Below are 9,625 nucleotides of genomic sequence, written 5' to 3'. Positions count from 1 at the left end.
CCTTCCAGGTACCAGTTGCCCTGAATCCAGCCACGCTCTTGCTGGATCCAGACTTGGATGCCAGCCTGCATGATTGTGCTGGAATCCTGGCCCATGTCCACGGTACATGATCAGATTTGAGAGACACCCTGTTATCTGATGCTGAAGTAACCTGGTTCACCGACAGGAGCAGCTTTGTTCAGGATGGCAAGAGGTATGCAGGGGCAGCTGTCGTATCATTAACCGGCATCATTTGGGCAAAGCCTCTGCCCACTGGCACTTCGGCCCAAAAGGCTAAACTTATTGCCCTAAGGCGCTGGTATTGGGAAAGTAAAAAAAGCTTAATGTGTATACAGACAGCCAATATGCCTTTGTCACTGCACAAGTTCATGGGGCAATATACCAGGAATGGGGCTTATTAACGGCAGAGGGAAAGACTGCCAAAAATAAAGAAGAAATCCTAACATTGCTGAAGGCTTTCTGGCTGCCAAAGAAATTAGCTATTATCCACTTCCCCGGTCATCAAAAAGGGGACGATCCGATTGCCCAAGGAAACAATCGAGCAGATCAGGTGGCTAAAAAGCTGCCCTCCAAATTAACACAATCTCGGTCACCACACTAGTTGACCCAGGTGACCCAAACCTCCCCCAAAAGCCCAAATACACCAGGGAGGAACTGAAATGGATAAAGGGACTGCCGACGACTCAATGCCTAGAAGGATGGTGGAGGTCAGCAGAAGGGAAGCTGATCCTCCTGGAAAAATTGGGAAAACAAATGTTGGCAAAAATACACCGTTCTTCCCAAATGGGCATCAAGAGGATGCAGGACTTAATTTGACATGCCGAAGTAAAAATCAAGGATGCTAATTTAAAGATTAAAGACATTGTCAATGGCTGTAAGCTTGCCAAATCACTAATGCGGTGCCAAATATTAGAAACCCGGGAATCAGACGTCAAGGGAGAAAAACCTGGAACCTATTGGGAAATGGATTTCACTGAGGTAAAACCTGGCAGGTACGGATACCGTTATTTGCTAGTCTTTGTAGTTACTTTTTCAGGATGGACTGAAGCCTTCCCTACTAAACATGAAACAGCTCAAATGGTGGCAAAAAAAAACTGTTGGAAGACTTCCTCCCCAGGTATGGCTTTCCACAGATGACAGGATCAGATAACGGACCGGCTTTTGTGTCCAAGGTAAGTCAGAGTCTGGCCACAGTTCTGGGGATTGATTGGAAACTACATTGTGCTTATAGACCCCAGAGTTCAGGACAGGTAGAGAGAATAAATAGAACTCTGAAAGAGACCTTACCTAAATTGGCCTTAGAGATTGGCGGTGACTGGGTGGCTCTCCTTCTATTTGCCCTCTATCGAGTACATAACTCCCCTTACCAGATGGGATTAACCCCCTCTGAGATCCTGTTTGGAATGCCCCCTCCAATTATTCCTAACCTCCAGGCAGAAAAGATTACTGAATTTAAAGATTTGGACCTGTTGAATGACCTCAGGGGAGTCCAATGGTCCCGTAAACATGTATAGCCTAAACTATGTGCTCTTTATGAGACAAGACCCCCTCCAGAACCTCATCGATATTGGTGACTGGGTCTGTGTTAAGAGGCATTGGCAAGGATCCTTAGAGCCACAGTGGAAGGGGCCCTATGTCATCCTACTGACCACTCCCACAGCCCTCAAAGTGGATGTTGTAGCATCATGGATCCACCACACACATGTACAGCCAGCTGACCCATTCGCCGTAGAGGACTCCACATCCCCAGCTTCAGGATGGAGAGTTTCAAAGGACCCCAACAATCTGCTCAAGCTAAAGCTCACCCAATTTTCAAACTGTTGACTGTGTATACTCTGTTCCCCATGATAGCCGCTCCTGCTCCGGGAAGCCTCCATCAACCTATGAATCTGACTTGGGTCCTCCAAGATGTGATAGGAGATTCAGATCTCCCAAGTAGCACCTCCAGATACTTGGTTCCCAACTCTGCACTCCCATTTAGATGCTTTCTTTGACTTCAATCCTAAGGGAGGAGCACATCCTCATGTTCTAACGAACTCTCCAGGCCCATACAGAAAGCCAGGCAGGTTCTATGTTTGCCCAGGGCCTGGAACTCCAAAATACAAGTCCCAGAGAAGCAGGTGTGGTGAGGATAGCGCTACTTACTGCGCTTGAAGGGTCTGTGAAACAACAGGACACATATGGTGGACCTCCCCAGGGAGGAGATCTTATTAAGGTAATGTGGGAACAACTGATACCCACTAATCCTCATAAAAATGGTAGGCTCAATATTAGTTTTACTGAAGAAGGAAAGAGAGCCACCGGCTGGGAAGTGAAAAAAATTTGGGGAATAAGACTCTGTGTGGGCTGGACCGAACCAGATCCAGGAACTTTATTCTCTATTCAGTTGAGAGTGAGAGTTCCTCAGTACCAGACCCATTCAGTCCCCTTGGGACCAGGTGCTGTTTTAAAGGTCACCCCAGAATCAATCTTGTCAACCACAGCAGCCCCCTCAAATAATGGTTATTCTGACAGCCATGGCCTTCCTATAGGCGACACTGACCCGGTCACTAATGGTCCAGACTTACCAGGTACTCAATGATACCAGGCCAGACCTCACCTCATCATGCTGGTTATGTTATTCATCAAGGCCCCCATACTATGAGGGGATTGCATTCATAGGAAACACCATCCTGGTGCCGGACTAAGGCAGCTGTAGATGGGCTCAGCAGGAAAAAAATCAGGCTTACGCTACAAGATGTTTCAGGATGAGGGCTGTGTATAGGCATGCCCCCTCATGAGTACACTGCCCTATGCAACCAGGCTCTGCCAGTGCTGGCCAATAACTCATACTTGCTACCACCAGATCAAGGATGGTTTGAATCCTGGTTCAATAGCTCCCCTTGTTGACCACTTTGATTTCAACCTTACTCTGACCCCTCCTCATTCTGATTATGCTCTTGACTTTTGGGCCTTGCATTTTAAATAATTGGTAGCTTTCATAGAAGAGCAGCTAAGAGCTATACAGCTAATGGTGATGTGAACCCACTACCAGTCCCTCCAGAGTCTGAGTGATGAAGAACATGAGGTGAAGGAGCACCCATGATTGGGCCCCCAAGGTACTAGTCAGAGGGGGAAATGAGAGACCTGAGTGACTCCATCTTGGATAAAACCTCCATAGGACTGACCCAGCCCTGGGCCCTGTTCCAAGAAAAACAACAATATTTGGAACGTATAGAGAACAACTCCCCTGCCAATGGTCAATTAACCAGTGACAGGAAAGTACTAAAAGTCCAGATATTTCTTCAGATTTCCTGAAGGCAGCAGTTTATGGTTTTGCACTGGGTTGCAACCAATCAGACACTTTCCATGCTCCCCCTACTCCCCTACTTGCTGAACTTGCTGAAACAAACCTATAAAAACCTTTGTCTCCCAAAGCAAGGGGTCTCACATCTGAGATCCGCTGAGTCGGTGACAGAGTGGACCCAAGCTTAAGCTTGTAACAATAAAAGAACCCTTGTGTGTTTGCATCAGTCGGCTCCTTGGTGGTCTTTGGGGTCTCTCAAACTGGGTACAACACAGTCAGACTCTTAAATCTGGAAAAGATGGGACTTCCATAAAGTGTCCCCAGGAGGAAAGTAGTCCTTCCAATGCCTTCATTTTAGACTTCTGACCTCCAGGGTTGTAAGAACAAAAGTTTTATAGACTTAAGCCCATAAGTTTGCATTTATTTGTAGAGAGTCACACACACACACACACACACACACACACACACACACACACACACACAGAGCTGGAGTCACAGAATCATTCAGCACACAGTTTGGTAATGCATGTTTAAATATGTCTAATCACAGACCTAAGGCTAAATGTGAACAAAGGTGACAAAACAGCATTTAGATTTCTATGCTCTGAAAATATAAATGTGATTCAGTTAACAAAACAAATAAAGGCAGAAGGAGAAAGCCTGTGGAAAGTAGAGTTAGCTTACTATTTGTCTCATGTATGAGTTACCAAAGGGAATTTCTTGGTGCTGCTGAAAGTCATGCCATTAGAAAGGGTCTGAGCAAGAGCTAAAAGTCCTATGAATACAAACTCAGTGTCAGATCACAACACACAAGGAAAAGCACCAGAGTGTGAAGATCTACCCACAAGCTTAGGAGGAAGCCATAAAGAACCTTCCAAGCCCTCCTCAGCAGGGGGCTCTGGCCTTGAACAGTGGAGGAGCTGGGTATATTACTGAGAAGACAGTAGTCTCAGTAGCCATGTTCCCATGGAGCTTCCAGAAGAGGAAGGGTGTTATGAGCCAACCGGGGCTTTTGACAGCTCTGTCCTTGTGGAGTGGATTGCTGAATGCCAGTCTGCCAGGATTTCTGGCCTGCCATGCAAGGATGGATACCTGATGTATCTCAGGGGCCTGCTTCCTCCAAGGGGTGGGCCTATGCAGAGAATTGACTGAAGAGAGTTAGCCACAGAGAGAGGGAGGGGCTTATGGGGGCCATCTTGGACAGGAGCCATGACTGGACCGGGCCAGCAGCTAGAACAGAATGGCCCAGCATTTACTGACCTGAGGTGAGACTACGGGCCCAGGAGGCATGGGGGAAAGCTAGCTGGGACTATGGATGGGCAGTGGGAGCCATCTGGAATGGCGGGCTCTGAACCACAGCACAGAGCCGGAAACCTGGTGTTTCTTTGTGAGTTACACCCCCCACAGTATAAACTATAATAAATTCACATAAAAATATGTTATATGGTTTGTCTGATAGCACAAGAGACCCTGAAGAGAACTCAGGAGACACCTGAATTCAGATCCTCTGGGCTCTGGGCTTCACAGATGTGAACCTGCCACTCTAGAAAGATCTTTTGTCTTGGCAGTTCAGGGCTGGGCCCCAGAACAGACATTCAGGGTGATCAGCCTGCTCCATCTCAGGCCACGCCCTCCTGTTCCCTTTTCCTAGAATTTTTAAAGTTAGCCACATAGCTGCTGCTTTTAAGCAATGTGCATGTTATTTTAGGGCCAAAAGGGAAAATGTGTGCAAAATATAGACTTGATGAAAAGAGAGTGTTTATTCACCGCCTCAGAGATGAACTCTAAAATTTCTCCTGAAGTGCAGAGCCACCCTTCCACATCATCCTCAAGCAAAATAAAATACACCACAGATCACTGATATATAATTCACTGAGATTATATGGATTTTTTTTATAATTTTGGTTTTGAAATTATTTGGATATAAGTAATACATTTACCCAATGTTAGCTATAACTTAGTAACAGATCTCCAGGACTTGCTGGGCAGCCAGTCTAGCCAATCAGCAAGCACCAGTTTCAGTGAGAGATCCTGTCTCAAACTATGGTCTAGAGCAAGAGGAAGATACTCAACATCCACCTCTAGCCTCCACATGCATACACACATGCATACACACAAATTTTGGATACTTCTTATAAAGCTTACAAGCCCCAGGTACACTGGCCATGGTATGGAAAGTGATGCTTTCCTCACCTATCTATGAAGAAGTTCCAAAAGTCCAGTAAGTCAAATAGCTTCCCATGGCAACAGAGGGCACGTGTACTGTACTTCTGTCCCCTACTGGCACTTCAGACTGACCCCACTAAAAAAGTTCCTAGAGGAAATTTCTTCCTTCTGGGGTGAGTAGATGGTATCAAACACAGGAGTAGACTCAATAGGAAAATCAGTCCAGATTTTCTAAGGGAAAATCACCATGTACATATGTCCTTGAACAGCAGCACCTAGAGGAAATGGCCTTGAAGCCTCTGAGCAATGGGACTGTGTGGGCGTTTCTGTTTAGGAGTACCCTTTCTGGAGCCACTCCCACTGTCAAATGAATGCCGGTATCTGCACAGCTGCATCACTTTCCAGGTCCTTAGCACCACTGCACAGATATGGTACTGGGGGTGCCTGATTTTTCTCACCTGGGAAAGCACATTTCTGCTGCAGCTCCTGAAAGCAGGGAAGTAAACATCCCATGACTTCCCTTCCACAGAAGGAAAATGGTGGTCTGTAATATTTATCTTAGGGGTCCTGAGACCAAAGCTTTATCCTACCCTTATCCTGGGTGTTCATAGGAATACTGTGGGTCCATCGCTAAGACTGATGCAGACTACGCAGCTCTGCGGGGCATTCTTCAGTAGTCCCGGTTACAAATGAGCTACAAGTGACAAAGGGCCACTCCCTTTGCTGCATCTCTAAGTGAAGGGTGTTTGGGCTAGGGAGAGAACATTCTATTCTTACATATTTATAATTAACAGAGGGAAAGAAACTGAAGCAGTCAAATGGCTTTCTTCTAGTATCTGAACGAGTGCCCAGAGGCTTGCCAATTTCCAGGGCCTTGTTCTCATTGAAGGGCTGCAGGTTAGGTTGGGGAGTCTGTTGGAACAGAGAAGGCTAAATTTCTAATTAGCACCACTTCCTACCTGTCATGGCTCAGAGGCCCTGAGCTACCTTCTCATGGCATGAAGCATCTCTCGGGAAGAAATATACAAATCATTCTTAGATGCATAAACATATACACTATATAAACATATGTTCATGAGTCATAACAGAATAACTCCAAGGGACTATGTTCAGTGATTTAGAGCAGGCTATGTCAGTAGAGTTGGGTGTTTAGGACTGTGTTTTAGGGTGTGAGGTTGTTGGGGTTCACATCACAGCTGTGCACCTTCCAAGAGGTATGCCCATGATCAAGGCTCTTCTCTTAATAGTCTCACCTCTACTGTGGAGAAAATAATGGTACCTCTTCATAGGCAGGTGCAAGATTACATAGATTCATACATTTAATGCCTAGCATATGGCATGGTAAGCCTTTAACAAATGTTAAGAATTGAATGAAGTATTCTTTAAAGCCAGCCGTTTTAAAGCAAAGACTGTTTGAAGAAGAAGCTGTAATCAGATAGACCTTGGCCAATTTAGAATATTTTCACAGGCTTGGATTGTTTTCCCATGAAGATAATTTTGGTTGTTAGCAGCTGTTCTGACCATGGTTTAACTTGGGGATTTCCCTCTCAAAGAAAACTTAAGAATTAGAATCAGTGTTGTCTTAAATGTACAGATGCAGCTCTAGCCCTCCCAGTTCTCTCCCAAGCCTCTGTCCTGTCCATGGGGCAAAAGCAGGCTCTCGCTGCTCCATCCTTCTCTCTCTCTCAAGATTGATCGGCTATTAGATAAGAAGCAAGGCACTGCATCCAGTCGGTTTGCTTTTCCAGAGGACTCCAAGAGGAACGGTGGATGTCTCAGCTGGAGAGGGCGGTCAGACATTTGCATTGACTACATCTGACTCAAAACTTTTTAACAAGCAAGATCTGGGCCATATGGACAAGAAAATCCATTTTTATTCTAATACATTTCATTATTTAGGTTTTATTAATTTTTTTCTTCTAAGGGAAAAAGATCACCATGTGAGGGAGATCTACCCAATGAGCTGACCTCTACCCAATTTTTCAATTCAGCCCCAAATATAAATACAAATATCAAAATGCTGTTACCCGTTGATTTGTATGTGACTGTGAACTTGCAAGCACCAAATTTGTGCTGAGCCTAAGACAAGATGAGTCAGGTCTTCCACCAAGGAGCTAGCCTGTAACTATACACTAAGAAGTATTTTAAGGTAATCAAGGAACCTTCCCTGGGAGTCCAAAGCCCCGCTGCCTACAGGCTTCTCTAGACTAACCTTGGCTTGATAGAATTCCAGATGATTACAGCAATGCCATTATCTACAAGTGGCAGCTGGGGGCCTTATTGCCTGATGGAGATGTGTTGGTCGTGGAACTCTGCTCACCATAGCCATAAATTCCCTCCTCAAGCACAATTCTCCAGGCACTTTTTCCAAAACATAGTTGCCCTTCCAAAGTCTATAACTAAAATCTACCTGTTTTCCATGACACATCAGGCAGGAACTCAGTGCTCTACTTACCACCTATTATTTCCTGATAAGATCAGTAGCCATACCCACTGTTGGAGTATTTGTTTGTCTTATGAATTGGTGTCATAGTATTTAATTACACTACCTTATCCACAATCAATAAAAATTTAAGTCACGCCTTCACATACATAGGACATTAGCTATTCCAAAATTAAACAGCACTGTAGTAATCTAAAGTAAATCATAAAGTTGCGGTTTTTCCACCCATGACTTAGTCTTTCCCAATTAACTGGTTCTAGCTCCCTGCTTCCTCTCTGGGCTTTTGCTATCAAACTTTTCTGTTTGTTTTCCCTCTGTCTACCTTCACATACACACCTCATCAAGGTGGATGCGAGGGCTGCACGTAGCTCTGCTGCGATCTGTGGTATCTATCGAAATTAGTCAGTTTATCTAGTTCAGTGGCGTGCCACGCATGCTAAGCCTACGCTCCTTCCTAGGGGAATTTGACCATCCACCAAATGAAGGCATCTTTCATTACTCACACAGAGTGATAACCCTTACCTCTCCCTAGATCCGGGAACTAGTAACAAAATTTGTCTATGTGCCCAGTCTTTCCAGTTTTGACCTTAAATTTTTCTTTTTGTCCTATATCTCAGGGTGCAGATCATCTCCTGAGAACACCATGATGCAGGTAGTGGACAGATGCCAATGCCAGTGGGTTGAATCTTGACTTTGCGACCTGATCCCTGTGTGACTCTAGTCCTCCTCTGGCTCTTTCTAAGTTTCAATCCCCCCCCCCACACACACACACACACACACACACACACACACACACACACACTGGCAAATGAGGATCGAAGTATCTCCTTTTTAGAATAGTTGGGAGATTAATAGAATATACCAAGCAACTCTCACAGAGATGCTCAGGAGATACTGGTGCCCCTGCTGTTGCTTCTCATCTTCTCCCAGTCCTGCACCCACCAAATGCAGCCCTACTTTCTCACACAAGAAACTGCTAGCTTCTATTAATTTCCTTCAGCACAGCTTTCCAAATCCTTCTAACCTAGCTCTTCTATCTACAATCGCAGTTTGGTTCACAGAAGCCCAGAATCACAAATACAGTGTTGGTCAATCAGGAACAACCTGGAACCAACAGTTGCAAAATGAATGGTTTCCTTGAGAAACGAGGAGTTAAATGGTAAATGGAAACAAACTTCATGAAAAGAAATTCATAAATGTACATCAAGCACTTTAAAAGTGTCCATACTTTTTAAAAAGCAGTTTGGTTCACAGAAGCCCAGAATCACAAATACAGTGTTGGTCAATCAGGAACAACCTGGAACCAACAGTTGCAAAATGAATGGTTTCCTTGAGAAACGAGGAGTTAAATGGTAAATGGAAACAAACTTCATGAAAAGAAATTCATAAATGTACATCAAGCACTTTAAAAGTGTCCATACTTTTTAAAAAATTATTTTTATTTTATGTGTTTGCGTGTATTGCTTGCATGTAGGTAAGTGCACCCGTGCCGTGCAATGCCCACGGAGGTCAGAAGAGGCTGTCGGATCCCCTGGGACTGGAGTTACGGACAGTTGTAGGCTGCCATGTGGGTGCTGGGAACACAACTCAAGGCCTCTGCTAGAGCAGACATTGCTCTTAATCACTAAGCCATCTCTCCAGCCCACAATTCCTATTCTTTACACGGAACAACCCTGCAAAACTGTAACCCCTCCCCTGTCAAGCCATATCTATGATTAAAACCCCTGATG

Source organism: Nannospalax galili, unplaced genomic scaffold (genome assembly GCF_000622305.1).
Source record: "Nannospalax galili isolate Female #2095 unplaced genomic scaffold, S.galili_v1.0 scaffold416, whole genome shotgun sequence".
Classification (NCBI taxonomy): Eukaryota; Metazoa; Chordata; class Mammalia; order Rodentia; family Spalacidae; genus Nannospalax; species Nannospalax galili.
Note: the sequence above shows the minus strand (reverse complement) of the source record.